Source organism: Urtica dioica, chromosome 11 (assembly GCF_054948205.1).
Source record: "Urtica dioica subsp. dioica isolate 48M chromosome 11, U.dioica_male_clone48M_v1_H2, whole genome shotgun sequence".
NCBI classification, from domain to species: Eukaryota; Viridiplantae; Streptophyta; class Magnoliopsida; order Rosales; family Urticaceae; genus Urtica; species Urtica dioica.
In genome coordinates this window covers 6,440,869-6,457,913 of record NC_142766.1, presented here as the reverse complement: position 1 = coordinate 6,457,913, position 17,045 = coordinate 6,440,869, and the positions used below count along the sequence as shown (strand labels likewise).

General features: G+C 40.6%; 1 pseudogene; it reads left to right on the top strand.

The window, feature by feature from the left end:
• The first annotated feature begins 7,428 nt into the window (after positions 1 to 7,428).
• On the top strand, positions 7,429 to 15,830 carry LOC149380887 (germin-like protein subfamily 1 member 17 pseudogene; annotated as a pseudogene).
• Positions 15,831 to 17,045: the final 1,215 nt, after the last annotated feature.

The window sequence follows — 17,045 nt, the reverse complement described above, 5'->3', positions numbered from 1 at the left end:
GCTCGCGAACTAACCTTATTCGAGGCCTGATATGATCGTAACGAAATAGCTTTGTAACGGTGGACCGTGGCCGAAACCAACGCAGGGTTGCGGGCTGAGAGAACACGAGTTCAAAACGCCACAAGTGTAGCCTCCAAAATCGATCTCCTGATCGAAGAGACACGCCGCACCCCGTTAACCGAGCGGATTATGAGCGTTTGAATCAGGGATGCAGGGATGCTCAGACTCCCATTTTACGAGGGAAAGACTGGCCCTAAGGCACACATGACCGCATTCAGAATCATCGTCGGGCGGGCTTACCTGAACGACGACGAAAGAGATGCTGGTTACTAACACCTCTTTGTGGAACATTTAACGAGGCCTGCCCTAGAATGGTTCTCGAAGTTAGAAGAAGGATCTATCGACAACTTTGACAGTTGTCAATGGTGTTTTTGAAGCATTATTCCATGTACATGGAGGCCGGTGCTTCAGATGCCGAGCTATGCTCACTCCAGCAAGGGGCTCAAGAATCGCTAAGAATTTCATGACTCGATTTAAAGACGTCATGTCCAAAGTCAGAGGTATCAGCAACGGAGGAGCGATTGCGGCCCTAAAGAATGCACTCTGGCACGTATCATGGTTCGGCGAGGAACTGATCGTGAACCAGCCCACCACAATCGAAGATGCTATGCATCCAGCAACGAAGTGGACCATCGCCGAGGAGGAAAGAACGGCCCTAGCGAAGAAGTTCGCGGTCGCGAAAACGACCCCGAACACAACAAATCCTCTAAACTAAAACCCCCGCATGTTTGCGCCCAAAAAGCGCAACGACGAGCCCGGACAACCACTAGGAAATCACCCCCATTGTGACGACCTGACTTTTCGGACCGTCTTACTTATCTTACTTTTTAAAAACTTAGAAAATTTGAGGTAAATTTTTTTTTAAAACATAACTTAAAATATAAAGTTTGAAAACTCATGACCTAAAAATAAATTTTCATTTAAAACTTGATGAACGAAAACAACCAAAAAGTCGAAAGTGCATAATCGAAAATTAAAACTCAATGATACCATTATAAATAAGTACCATAAATAAAGTCGTAACCTTTAACGGAATTCAAAAACATAACTTAAACCATGAAAAATAAAAACCTTGGGTTTGGATTATTGAAAAACTGAAAGCAAAGCGGAAGTCTTTTATTTTCGAAAACGGCAACCATAACCCAACCTTCTCGCTATCGCCGCCGCTGATCCACCCTTCTCACTTGTTCATATGTTATTTACCTACAACACGGATGTATATACATAGAGTGAGCTAACGCTCAGCGAGAATAACTAGAACTCACAAAACATAAGCAATAAAATAAAATGCATGAACCGGTTATTAGTACTTTAAATTTAACCGTGACATGAGATGCCCTATTAAAAGTCTGCCGTACTTTAGTTCGGGGGTCCCCTAGAGTAGCCGTACCGATTTCAGTGTACACTTTGGTAACGAACCATGGGGATGCGACCTCCCATAGAACGCCCCGTCACATACATAAACATATGAGGAACTCTATATGCGAGCCCGTAGTTCGGCTCGAGAAATTCCTCTAGTTACCTCTGTAGTTCGAGGCGGTACGACTCTCTTGGTTACTTAACTTATTAATCGTGTTTATTACGTTAAAAGCATGAGCGGCATAAGATAAAAACATACATGATAACATAGCTAGAAAGATAAGACGTTTTTTAGATATTCTAATCCACAGCATAAGATAACATAAACTCACATATCGTCATATCATATCATACCAAGCACATTCCGAACAAACACACACACAAAAAATTCACACAATAGATAAATACTTCATATCACATAATACTTAGTATATTTTTTAACTAATCCGTGTTGCAGTGAGATTATTCTCACCTTGACAAAACGGGAATAAAGCTCTCTGGGTCGAAGACGGATTGGAAGCTCTACTTGACTCGAAACCTAATCGGGCCAAAAGACTATCGAGGATCAGCTAAAAAAAGGATTCAAGACATAGTTTAGATTCTGGAAATTTTCAGAAACGACATTCAACGTGAAATTACCAAAATACCCTTAGCTATTAGGGTTTCAGTGAAAAACTAAAACTCTGAAAAAATTTCTGTTAAATTTCCAGTACATCTAAAACATAAATTTGATCACTTTTTGTAAACGTACCACGGCCAAAATAATTCTTTAACTATTTATTAAAAATAAAAGAAGTACTAAAATCTAACTTTAAAATTTTTGCCAAAAACTGTCTGCGCACCGTTTTTAAAATAATCAGAAAATATTATATATTTCATAAAAATATTTTTCGATTAAAGGTTTATATAGAAGACATTTAAACCTAACTTTTCCAAAAAGAATCAACGAAAAACCAAATTTTTGAATTCACAGTAAACGTTTAAAGTCTGAAAATCGGGAATATGTCTCAGGTCTGCGCACTGATTTGAAAATAATCGGGAAATATTCTTTATTTCATAAAACTATTTTTTTATTAAATATTTAGATAGAATATACTTAAATCTAACTTTTCCAAAAAAAGAATTAACGAAAAACCATACTTTTTAAAACCAGGGCAAGCGTTTTAAGAAACCGTTTTCAAGGAATCCGAAGCAGATAAAAAAGAAAGCATACCTAATTAGAGCTACGAATTTCCAAACAAAGAGAGAGATGGGGGAGGGAGAGCAGAGAAGAAACGTGAAAAGAAAAGGATGGAATGCTTATATATGATTTAATTAAACCCTAAAAGCCCAAACCCTAATCATACTCCTAATATTAATATATTAATTATTATTATTATTATTATTATTATTATTATTATTAAAAAAAACAGGATACACGACTGAGCTGATATATATGTATATAAGTAACTTTTACTTATATATATATATATATATATAACATATAATAACCTATATATATTACCTTATATAAAATAAAGTAATATGTATAACTTTATTTATTTCATACGTTATCTTTATAAATAAAGCTATAATATATATATATATATATATATATATATATATAATAATAATAATATATGTAAAGTATGTATATACATATCTTGTTTATAATATATATAATTTATATATATTATATTCATGTTTTGGTAATCTAAAGAGTATATTAAATAAATAAATAATACCCTAAAGCATACATATCACATAAACAAAGTATTCACTACTGTTTTACTAACAAAAAAAAATACTAACGTCACTCGAACACAAGAATTCTAGCCTTTTTAATTAAGCTAAAAAAAAATTGGGATTTCACACCCATAGCCAAGGGGGGAGGCCAAGATTTCTACAACAGTTCGCGTATGCTGTTGCAGGGGGCAGCAAAGGAACAGAATCCGCCCCGAAAACCAACACGTGGGCACAAGCGTTGACATTGAAGATTACCAAACACTTGTGAGAGTGTTTAATAGTGGAAGTGTGACGACCCAATTTACCGAACAGTTATAGTCGTCTATTAACTGTTACTTGTCAAAGTTATGTAAAAAAATGAAGTAATTTTTCTTCTATCATATACTACTTTTAAAAATACGTAATCTAGAAATTCATATTTATTTCTTAAAACTAATCAAATATTAATAATAGCAAATTTTATAAAAATGCTTAATTAATATTTTTAATATTATAAACGTTTTTAATAATACCCTTTATGCTTAATTATCATATTAGTCGTTTTAATTAATATTTTTGTTATAAAAATGATATTTTAATGTTTAATTAATGTTAAGATTATGCGTATCTGACTCATGGCGATGCGAGGCATGGCGAGGCTCACGATGAGACATGGCGAGTCATGTGCGCACGTGGAAACATGGAAAGGCTCACGGCGAGGCATGGTGAGTCATGTGCGCAGCGAGGGCAAGGTAAGTCAATTGCACGGCAAGGACAAAGTGAGTCATGTGCACAGCGAAGTGAGTCATTTTGTTTTTGGAGTAGTCATTTTCCAATTTCGAAAAATGACGCAATCGCAGTTGACATATGTAAATTCATCTTAAACAGTCTCAAACTTAATATTATATATATATATATATATATATATATATATATATATATATATATATCCCCATTTGCATTAATTGGGCTTGAAACCCCTTTGTGAATTGGTAAACGATCAAAATATAGTAAAATAATATTAAAATATTTAAACTATGATATATAAGAATGGAGAAAATTTCAATTTGAAGAAAATTGCAATTTTATTGATAATACATTGTCAGCTAAGGATTAGACTTGAAAATGGGATTGGGAATATAAATAAATATTCAATAGGAATTGGTGGGTCTTTTCGAATATATGAACTCTTATTTATAGACATAATCTTAGAGCTCTCGTGTATTGCGGAAGATATCACCTTTGAATCAGTCTTTTCGAGAATGTGCTCAGTGCGTATTTTCCTCCCATATCGTGTGAACTGGCTTATGATGGCCATGTGTTTGAACTAGTTCGCTATATTTATTGTGGAAACAGTCTCCAATAACTATTTCTGTAATTCTTTTTCAATATTAGCCACTGAATTTTTTAATTTTCATAAATAATCGTTTTAATTTTTGAAGTGTCGATTTTACCCTTAATAACTGTTAACCAGATTTCAATAAATGTTTACTATATTTTAATAAATGTTAACCAGATTTCAATAGTTGTTAACCACATTTTAATAATTGTTAATCATATATCAATATACTAATATTTTGAACCAGATTTCAATGAATTAATAGCAGACTTCAAAGATTGTTAATCAGATTTCAATAGTTGTTGACTATATTTCAATAGTTGTTGATCAGATTTCATAAATGGTTAACCAAATTTCAGTAATTGTTGATCAAAATTGGAACACAATGATATTTTTGTCCGGAGAAAAGAGAACAATTAATGCCGAAATATTTTGAAAACATAAGTGAGATACGAAAAGTGACGAACATTTTATGCTAGTTATGTAATTTCTTTTCCAAAAATACTATGCCTTTATATGGTATTTGGATTATTACATTGTTAGATTGACAATGTTTGATTTTAGGGAAAAAAATATAAAACAAGAGACCGATCATAATTTTTATATAACAACCTAACATAGAATATGAAGATGGTAATATTTTATTTAAAAAAATTTCACGGATTTTCCATTAAAATTGGGTAACAAAACCCATCAATACAGGAGAATAAAACCTTATCATGGAACACTTCAAACCTAAGTCGAAGTGAAACTAACACTAAGTTCCGATGATCGTACGATTTGTGCATGTTTTCGACAAGAGGAAGATCGACAAGCACAATATGAATCGAGCACACATAAAGCTCTTTTAGAAAAACCAATGGTTTTTTTTATGGAAATATCCACTCAACCTCGGTCTGATGACCACGAAGAAGATGCCTCTTCAGCCTGCATAGATCAAAACCTAACAGGAAATCCACAACGGGATAATGGACGACGGCTAATCCACCTCCAAAACAAATCAAACCAAACAAAACGCTGTAACAAAATAAATGAGTCTCAAATACTTTTAAAACGAAAAAAAATTAAAATAAAATTTAAACCCGCCACCAGAGATCGATAGCCTACACCGAAGAGCCTCACTTCATCGTCCCCGTTGCCGAGGAGCCACGCCACTGCATCGTCGGGACCACGCCACAGAAACCCCGTCGCCGAGGATCCACACCACAGCGTTGTAGCCGATGAGCCATGCCGCTCTGCCCCCTTCGACGAGAAGCTTCGCCACGCAGAAGCCGTCGTCGAGGAACCGCGCCGCACAGTCGTCGAGTCCAGGGAGGCACGCCACAGCTCTGTCACCGAGGATTGTCGCCGCACCGACTCCGGTGAGACACGCCGCTCCTCCGTCGCCAACGTGCAGCAACGCTCCACCATCCCCAGCGTGGCACGATCCACTGCCGTCGTCAACAAGAAGCACCTCGGTCTCATCTACGATGTGCAAAGCCACACAACCGTCGACGAGCAGCGCCACACCATGAACGCCAACAATCCACGAAGCATGGACGCCGCCGGCCATGGCATCGCCACCAAGGATCCGCGATCGACGACGCCTCGCCAAGCTCCCGCCGCCTCTCCTCTGTCAAGCTTCGATAGGACGTTTCATTATTTATGTCTTCACCCCCAGAGCCGAAGGCGCTACGGCAAGCGGCAGCGGCCACTGCCCGCACCTAGTCCCAGTGGAAGAGTGGCGGTGATTGTGTTTTTCTTTGAAACCCTAGAGGATACGAGATGAAAAAAAAAAAAAAAAAAAAAAAAAAAAAAAAAAAAAAAAAAGCTTGTTTGTTACCTAGGAAGATGGTAAGATTAAGACAAATGCTTGTAAGGTTTATCCATGACCACGACAATATATATATATATATATATATATATATATATATATATATATATATATATATTAAAAGTTCCTTCCAAATGCAATCTATATGAGGCAGTAATAGACCCGGCCCAAGCATAAGGGAGCTAAAGCAATGACTTTAGGCCTCCCATTTTAAAAAGGTCCAATATTTTTCAAAAACACATCTAATACTACTGATTACATTCTAAATTTCTAATTAATCGGCCATGCCATTAGTTCCGCACTTTTCCAAATAAAAAGACCCTTTACAATAATCAAAATGTCATTAACTTTCAGAATATTCAAAATCCCAGCAACTATAAATGTATATACAGTGCGAGATTGTGTGGGATTGGGACTTATAATTATCAGTGTGGGATTACGATAAAAAAAAATAAAAAAAAAATAGAAGTACGAGATTTTTTATTTTTTATTTTCTTAAATTATCGGTCAATACAAATATGATTAAGATTAAAAAAACATAGAAAAATAGAAATAGAAACTCATTCAAAAATATTGACATGAACTTCAAGCTTTAAAAACTTCAAAAACTCACCCTCTTTTTTTATATTAAAATTGCTTTGTGTGCGTGTGAGTTTGTTTTATTATTAATATATTATTATGTCAATAGTGTTAATTCGGTAATATGAAATAGTTATTTAGTCCAATAAGTTATTATTGTTCAAGTTATTCTCATTTAAAATAAAGGTCAATTATTCAAAGTTTCGCTTTAGACCTCAAAATGTGTTAAGCCGGTCCTTGGTAGTAGTAGTAAGTTGTAACTTTCAAAATTTGTCAAGGTTATCAATATCATATATGATTACTATGGAAAATAAATAAAAGTCGTTATCTTCAGTCTACAGGCCTTTAAAATAAAATAAAACAAATTCAATAAATAGTCGTACTTCACTTCTTTCAAATGTAAAATATTTTTGGCGGAATAAAAATCTTGAAATGATTATCTAGGGGCAAATGTTGACATTTGAACCTATTCACTCGTTGAATTGACAACGAAGCTCATTGTTACACCATAAATATATTTTGTTTTTCTGATATCTCACTCTAAAGTTATCAGAGTTTATAAGACATTGAAGCCATGAAGCAAAACACCAGTTTTCATTATATTATTTTGAAATTAGGGGCTATTTTTGCTTTGGCAGTCTTCAATATTGCATCTGCCTCTGATCCCATTCCTCTTCAAGACATCTGTGTGGCTACCAATGACCCTCAGAAAATGGGTATGTGAATTAGTTATTGTAATTCTATATATTTGCATTGACCCAGGAAGTTAGCTTCGTAATTGTGACATGTGTTTACTAAAAGCATTTTTTTTTTTTTGAAATCGACCCCCGCCCAACTCACATCTCCAGAAAGGAGGATAAGGAGGACGAGGGAGACACTTGCATTCCATTCACCAAATCAGCTTCAAAAGAACTCCGAACAGGGGTAGGAGCTTCCCCAACGTTACAAAACCCAGAGACCCTGTCTCGAGCAGCCCACACACACAGTTCGTGAGCCACTCAGTTGGCGTCCCTGCTAACCCAAACAAAATTAACTGAAACAAAAGACATTGACTCCTTTAAAATGTTTTGATAAATCGGAAACAAGAACCAAAAAGGACAATTTTTAGACCGACGGAGACTATCCATAATCAGTTGGTTATCTCCTCCTATCAAAACTCGATCGCATCCTCTAAACTTAGCGACTAGAAGAGCCAGAAGCACCCCCTTGAGCTCCACTTCTTGCACCGATGACGCCTTCACCGGGCTCCGCCACATCCAGACAAACGCTCCTCCAGAGTCTCTAGCCACCAAACCCACTGAGGCCCTCCCCAACCTGTAAGACTCATCAGTATTAATCTTTTCAGTTCCCGCACAAGGATTAGTCCACGCCCAAGGACATAATTTCCGGAGGAAGAACACTGTCGCCTGGGCATAACGAAAGCTCCAGGGGATCACGAACACCGACTCTGACTCGGATCAGAGAGAGCTCAATCTCCAGACTCCTATCCTCGAACACTTTGCAGTTTCGATGCCGCCAAAGCTCCTCCATCAGAAGCCACGCCCTAATCACCAGTTCATCTGAGCGGCCTCCCGCAAAATTCGCCGCCTCATTAGCATCCAGAACCGCCTCGATCAGCCTTTCTCCCGGCGTATCTCCCGGCCATCTCCAACGCAAACCCAGGCCTTCTAAACACCAGAACCGATCAGCCCATTCGCAATTGAAAAACAAATGAGCCACAGTTTCCTTCTCTTTCCCACAGCTCCGACACGAACCATCCTCCGTCATATTCCGGCGAACCAATACCGGAGCCAGATTAAAACACTCCTTAGCAATTCTCTAGAGTAGCATCTTGCCACGTTCATGAATTTTGAGCTTCCAAATCCTACTCCAGATTCTCGGCATATCTCCAATCCTCTCACCTCGGATCTGACGCAAAGCCGACTTAACCGAGAAGCGCCCCGATTCCTCTGCCGTCTAGACCAGCTTATCCGGACTTGGGTCCTCTAGAATCCTCAGCGCCAATATTTTTTCAAGCCATTCCATACCGCAGATCTCATAAATTGCCATGCTATCCCAAGCGCGATTCCCTTCCTGAAGCAGAGAGCTCACAGAGATTCCCATGGGGTCCAAGCCAATGTTGAGAAATTGCTTCCCTTCTAAGACCCATTTGTCCTCACTAATACCCACATTAACTCCATCCCCAATAAGATAGCCCGAGTTCTCCTTGATCAATCTTCTCAAAGCATACACTTCCCTCCAAAGCCCGGAATGATTTCTCTTAACATCGGTTTCAAGGAATTTATTGCCTCCACAATATTTTTTCCGAAGAATTTCTACCCACTTCAGCTTCGAGTCCGCCGCCAAATGCCACCAAAGCTTCACAAGAAGAGCTGAATTCATGTCTTCAAATTTTCGGAATCCTAGTCCTCCTTCACCTTTGGGTTTACAAATCTCACTCCAACTAAGCGCCGCCAAGAACCGGTTCCCGTCGCTAACCCCCTTCCACCAAAATTTTCTCGTCATTTTGTCAAGTGCTTGACAAAAAGTTTTGGGAAGTCTAAAGGATGAGATCGTGTAGATCGAAATACTTTGAATGACCGACTTCGCAAGCGTTGTTCTCCCGGCTTTGGAAATGGTTTTAGCCATCCAACCTTCGAGGCGGCAACGGACTTTATTCTTGAGGAACATAAAGCTTTCTCCCTTTTTACTCCCAATAAAGAGAGGGTTTCTGAGGTGTATCACATCCTTGGTGCATTCTTTCATCCCTAGAGTGTCTTTGATCTCTTCATTGACCTCCTCCGAGCAATTCTTAGAAAAGAATAACCCGGATTTATTAACATTAACTTTTTTCCAGGACCACGATACTTTTCCACACAACTCCAAATCGCTTCGACTTCACTCTTCTTGGCTTTACAAAAAAGGATCGTGTCGTCGGCGAACATAAGGTGCGAGATGCTTGGCACATTTCTTCCTATCTGGACTCCATGAAATCCTCCCTTAGTCTCTTCTCTTTCCAAGAGTCTACTAAGCACCTCCGAGGCAATAATGAACAAGAACGGCGATAGTGGGTCACCTTGTCTAAGACTTTGTTCAAGCTTAAGACTTTCGAGAGGGCTCTCGTTCAAAAGAATCGCACTTGCAGCCAAGCATATGCACTCCCTCACTAACTTGATCATCTTTACCGACATCCCAAAGTTGTTTAGAACTTTAAAAATAAAGTTCAATTCCATCATATCATACGCTTTACTCATATCTATCTTTAAGCCCAAAAGACCATTCTTGCCTTTCACTTTCTTCATCTTTTCTACTACTTTAGCAAGAATCGTGTTCTCGGCAATCCATCTACCGGGAATAAAAGCCGATTGGAAAGGCGATATCATTTTGTGAAGGTCTTTTCGAAGCTTTGCCGTTATAATTCTTATAATAACTTTGAAACTAAAATTACATAAGCTTATAGGGCGAAAGTTATCAAACTCCTCTGCTCCCTCACTTTTTGGAATAAGAACAATATGGGCGAAGATCGATTCGTGATTCAAACTTTTTCCTTCAAAAAACTCCTCGACAAATGAGCATAAGGACTCTCCCACTAAATCCCAATATTTTTTTTAGAAACATCCTTGGAGCCCGTCCGGGCCCGGGGCTTTGAGACTCGGCATACTCCAAATCGTCGCTTTGATTTCCTCGTTCGAAGGAACTCGCTCTAGCTCACAATTATCTTCCTCATTCAACATCGGTTCAATAATACCTTCTAAATCATCCAGAGAGCAAGGATTAGAAGAAGTAAAGAGTTCAAGAAACTTACAATTAAGAAGTTCTCCGATGTGCCTTCTTGAGGAGATTCTTTGACCATCTTCCTTGATCAAGCTTCCGATGTAGTTACGCTTCCTCCGAATTACCGTAGAAGTGTGGAAGAATCTCGTGTTCCCATCGCCGTGCTTGAGCCAAGACTCTCTCGACGTTTGCCTCCACACTCTTTCTTCCTTCTTTCTAAGGGAAGAAATTTCTTCAAGAATATCCTCTTCCCGACGAAGAAGACTCGGGGTCGGGGCCGGATTTTGGATCTCAAGGAGCTCTTTATCAAGAGTCTTGATCTTCTCCTTTACACTCCCCCATTCTAGCCCTTGCCATCTTTGAGGCTTCTTCCCCACTTCTTTGCACTTCTCTAGGAGGGTAGGCCCTCCTAACATTAAGTCAGGGGGTCTCCAACAATCTTCAACAATCTCTCGGCACTTGGGGATTTGGGATGGTCCGCCCATGCCTCATAGAACCAAAAAGGCTTCCTCCCTCTAGCGTCTTCCAGAAAGCAATCTAGAAGAATCGGGTTATGATCGGATCCGATAGCCGGAAGAACCCGGACACCGGCTTTGGGAAACCTACACAACCACTCCGGATTAGCAATAGCTCTATCCAACCTTTCTCTAATACGGTGCCTCGCGGCTCTCCTATTGGACCAAGTGAAATGGCTTCCTTTCGATTGGATCTCGAGGCCCCCGAAAGAGAAAAGGAAGTTCCTCAACAAATTGCCATGCGCCCACGTCATCGGGACTCCACCTTGCTTATCTCTAGGCTCGAGAATGGCATTTAAGTCTCCAATCAACACCCAAGGTCTTCCAAACTTTCCGACCAATGGGGAGAAAGAATCCCAAAAGCTAGCTTTATCCCTCACATACGGAGGGCCGTAAATCCCGAAAAGGTCTCAATCCCTACTTCTCTCCTTGCCCCGAACTACCGCCCAAATCATATATTTAGTCATCTTCCATATGTCAATCACCAAACCCCATCTCCACCAAATACATAACCCACCGGCTAGCCCATTAGCCGAAAAAGCCTCACCTCCCCAAAAACCGAACCCCCTACGTAAATCTTGCATTCGACTGTAACTCATCTTAGTTTCAAACAAAACTAAGATATCCGGGTTACTTTCCCGCACGAGCCCACGGAGAGAGTCCTAGGCCAAGACCCGGTTAAGGCCTCGGCAATTCCATGATAAGACTAACATTGGGGGTGGGAGCTTGGGATGACCCGCCTCCTCGGTCTCGAAGCTTGTAGCGTTGACTTTCTTCTCGGGCTTTTCGTAGCTCTTCCTCTCTTGGACTTTCAAGAACTCCTTCCTCCTTTTTTATGTTTCTGGACATCCGAAGGACTAGCCTCCACATTGGTGTTACCCGGGTGAAAAGCTAACTTGAATTTTGCTGCCAATTTTGCCAAATCCTCAAAACATTGATCTTCATCGCCGCCATGCGTATCTCCATGCACGTACCCTTCATTCTTCCTCTTATTTTCAATTGCAATGCCATGTTCCTCCAATCTACGTTTTGTTCCCGAGCCCAATCCAGACTGAGGTGAGGCTAAAAAATCCAGGTACTCTATCTCCTTCTATGAGATCCCTTCTATTAATTCCCCTTCATCTTCAGCCAACCCTTTAATTAGGCCCACTGAACTCCTATTCACTAGCTTTTCCTGTTCCAAATTGTCTTGTTGGGCTTTCCCAATAAACGGCCCACTTCCCTTACCCTTGTCCGTTGACTTCCTAGCCTGCCCCCATTTCTCCCCAACGGATATAATCCCTAATTCCCTGACAGCGACCCCACCTTCTTCCCCCTTGTCAGGAATAGTAGTATTATATTCCTTAAAACCCTCCAACACAGCTTTCTTTCCTATCTCGTCAGACTCAAACCTTTCTTTGTTGCTCCATTCCCCTCTATCAGACGAGGACCCGTCTCCATCCGAACAGTGTTTCCCTAAAATAGGGTTAGCAAGAGTTCCAGGATTTTCGCAAGGCCTGACAGCGGCATGTTTGAGAATACTTCCCTCTTCCCCCGATGTCTGGTTCATCTCCGGCGAGGCAAGCCAAAGGCGTAGCTGCTCTGGTGAGACTTTCCGACGATTTTCAGGGTCTTCAAGCCAAGCCGTGGCCTCTGGAATTTTCCTTTCCCAATCAACACTTCTATCCCGGTGTAAGCAGATTTTATCGGTGCGTCTTCGTGGAGCCAGACTCCAAACATCCTAACCTCCGGCGAGTGAGGCGCTACCACTATAACCCAAGTGGATCTTCTGCAAAAATCTTCATCATGGCCCAACTTCCCGCATTTGAAGCATATTCTACCCAAATTTTCGTTTTTGCAATAGATCCAAAGCGGTTGTAAGTTCTCTCGATCCAAGAAGAATCTAGACAGGAATGCTTTATCTACCCTCATCTCAATACGAATTTTCAGATCATTTTCGGGACGCCCCGAATATCCAAAGAAGTTTCCCAGCAATGTCGCCAATTCTCGAGCACTCCCGACATTTAAATACCCCGGAGGCAGACCTCTCATTCTGACCCAGAACGGAGAAGTCGTAAAATCCAGTTCCTCCTCCGTAAGGTTCACCGGCCATCTCTTTAGGATCAGTTGAAAACCTTTTATGGTCCATGGTCTCCCTCCCATAATCTTCATCACATCTCCATAATCTTCGAAGCGAAACTGGAATAACCTGGTTTAATTTCTCTGACTATCCAAGGTTTCTTGCATCTCCAAACTCCATTAAAAACTTCTTTGACCCTCCGTGACCCAAAATAAACTTCCGAAAGAATCTTCCCTCCCATAAACTGACAGTCCATAGTCTCCCCATCTGCATCAGTTTTTTCCGATATTACTAAATTCTTAGCAAGAAAGGAAGTAGTTTCACAAATCTCGTCCACCTCCTCTGCCATAGCTAATCTGTATCTGCCCTTGTGTTTCCCCTCTCAAAGCTCACCGTGACAGGAGCTTCCTCACCAATCTCTCACTGTTTCCCCAAAAAACCCCTCAAACCTTGAGTCTCTCTAACCAGGAACTAAGAAAAACTTTCCTCGGTATAACCCAGGCTTCCAACTCACAATTCACCCTCAGCTCAGAACTTCAAGCACCGGTTGCAAAAGCCCTAAGACTCAGCAAAAACCCTTAGACTCGACAAACTCAAAAAAGAGCACTTTGTGAGTTATCCATAAAATTAGTTTGTTTACTAAAGCATTTAATTAGAAATTATATGGTCAATGTCCAATGCATGTGAACGGATAATTTTGTAAAGATCCAAAGATGGCCACATCGGATGACTTCTGTTGGGATGCAAATCAAAGTCCCACATCGGAAGTGAATGCAAAGAATGCATTAGATATAAGAGACTCACCTAACTACACTAGTATGAGGCCTTTTGGGAAGGAAACCCAAAAAACAAATCTGTGCGGGCTTAGGCCCAAAGCGGACAATATCATACTAAGGTGGGTGGCAGCCCAACACGGTGGAGGAACTCGGCCCTAGCAAATGGTATCAGAGCCGATGGTTCAGGAGACTGGGAGTTTGGGTTGGGCTTGCGATGTGGAAGGAGAATCCCTCTGTATGGTGACCTCGCGATGGTGTGCCTTGTGTCGAAAGTCTTCCTGACAATGATGCCAGTCAAGCGGCGGGTCCCGTTAGCGTCCAAACGGCGGTACAAGATGATTTCGCTTGAGAGAATGACATGTGTATGTGGTCCTTGGTTTGAGGGAAGGATTGTTGGGATGCAAATCAAAGTCCCACATCGGAAGTGAATGCAAAGAATGCATTGGATATAAGAGACCCACCTAACTACACTAGTATGGGGCCTTTTGGGAAGGAAACCCAAAAACAAATCCGTGCGGGCTTGGGCTCAAAGCGGACAATATCATACTAAGGTGGGTGGCAGCCCAACACGGTGGAGGAACTCGGCCCTAGCAACTTCTACTTCCCCGGTCTAGATGTTGACACCGATATAGGAGAGGCAGACCTCCCATTCTGACCCAGAACGGAGAAGTCGTAAAATCCAGTTCCTCCCCCGTAAGGTTCACCGGCCATCTCTTTAGGATCAGTTGAAAACCTTTTATGGTCCATGGTCTCCCTCCCATAACCTTCATCACATCTCCATAATCTTCTAAGCGAAACTGGAATAACCTGGTTTAATTTCTCTGACTATCCAAGGTTTCTTGCATCTCCAAACTCCATTAAAAACTTCTTTGACCCTCCGTGACCCAAAATAAACTTCCGAAAGAATCTTCCCTCCCATAAACTGACAGTCCATAGTCTCCCCATCTGCATCAGTTTTTTCCGATACTACTAAATTCTTAGCAAGAAAGGAAGTAGTTTCACAAATCTCGTCCACCTCCTCTGCCATAGCTAATCTGTATCTGCCCTTGTGTTTCCCCTCTCAAAGCTCACCGTGACAGGAGCTTCCTCACCAATCTCTCACTGTTTCCCCAAAAAACCCCTCAAACCTTGAGTCTCTCTAACCAGGAACTAAGAAAAACTTTCCTCGGTATAACCCAGGCTTCCAACTCACAATGCACCCTCAGCTCAGAACTTCAAGCACCGGTTGCAAAAGCCCTAAGACTCAGCAAAAACCCTTAGACTCGACAAACTCAAAAAAGAGCACTTTGTGAGTTATCCATAAAATTAGTTTGTTTACTAAAGCATTTAATTACAAATTATATGGTCAATGTCCAATGCATGTGAACGGAAAATTTTGTAAAGATCCAAAGATGGCCACATCGGATGACTTCTACTTCCCCGGTCTAGATGTTGACACCGATATATGAAATATTTGGGGCTCTACACTCTAGGCATGTTGATCGCGCGGAACGAATACGCTCCGAAAGGGGTAAATCCCCCACACACCAACCCGCGTGGCTCCGAAATCATTTTCGTGCAAGAGGGTAAGCTCTATGTTGGGTTTGTTTCGTCTAACATACACGAAAACCGTCTTTACGCAAAGATTCTTGAGAAAGGCGACGTTTTTGTGAACCCCAAGGGGAAGCTTCACTTTCAAATGAACATTGGGTGCACCCGGGCTGTTGCATATGTTGCTTGGGGTAGCCAGAACGCGGGACATAATGTGTTGCATACAGGTTTGTTTGATTCGGCCCCTCGTGTTAAGCCTAGCGTTCTCGCAAAGACCTTTCAGGTAAGCGAGAACGACATTGAATATGAGCAGAGTCAGCCGTGGCCTGATTACACTGATTAGTAATTAGACATTAATAAATTCGGAGGAAATAAAGCGTTGTAGTGACAATAGTAATACGTTAAAGAGTCTCAGCAAATAAATACTACGAGAAGAAATAACACTTTGCCTAGGGTTATGGACCTGTGGAGGCAGTGAAATGATGTATTCAGACATGTGAAATAAACTCGCGTTCCAGCATTTGATTTGTCATGATTAACATAACCAGTGAAACATATTCATGCATTGTACAATCGCTGATTGCTAAATAATGTATCTACATGTATAAATATATATGTATACAAGGAATGGATAATGTCGATGTAGATATCATTGCCAAATTTAATGGAGTACACTGGCAAGTTGAGTAAATCCTCACTGATAACATCAAGTCGACTCTTTCTCGTGACAGTTGGAAAAGATTGAGACCCTGTTTGCTTAAACGAAGCCATAACTAGATGAAACTTTAGCCTTTTGATCCACAGAGGAGCTATTTGCTAGAGCTGCGATATTGTATCCAAGCTTTTGGAGATGGAGAACCTGGGGAAGGTTCTCCTGTCAGTGAATCACTTTGCTAAAGTAGTTTGATAGAGTGGCAGTAGACATTTGCTAAAGTAGTTTGATAGAGTGGCAGTATACGTTCTGGAAAATCTTTGGAGCGAGGCAACAGTTTTGAGAAAGCGACTGGTCAAGGACTGCTAAAGCCTATTTCCGCTAACCTCCACCATCCATCTCTGATGGTAAAGGCGAGGAGACGGAAAGCCAGCCTTAGGCACAGAAAAAAAAAAAACAAAAAAACAAAAAAACAAAAAAACAAAAAAAAAAAAACACACACACACACAGTTATAGGGTATTGGAACATGGGAACTGTCCCTTGGATTCCCAACCTGGTGTCATGCTGATTTTGGCAATGAGCTTTCCGCTATATTGAAGTTTGAGAGGGAAGGAACTGTTAGTCTGATATTGGCATCTCTAATTGAAGAAAGCTGACCACGGGGATGACGTTAAGTTTGTTGCAAAAAACAGTTAAATCAATATCCAAGGAATGATGCAATTCTATTGGAGATTGAGCAGAGGCCTAATTGAGATATCCAAGGAAACCCTTGGCTTCTCATCTCTAATGTCGGCCAAATTTTAGGGTTTATGGCTTCCCTCACAAGTTGTACCCCAGTTCACTTGTGATGAAACTCCTATGTTCGTGCAAGGGCTTTTCTGCCAAGAATAAGTTGCAAGTTTTGT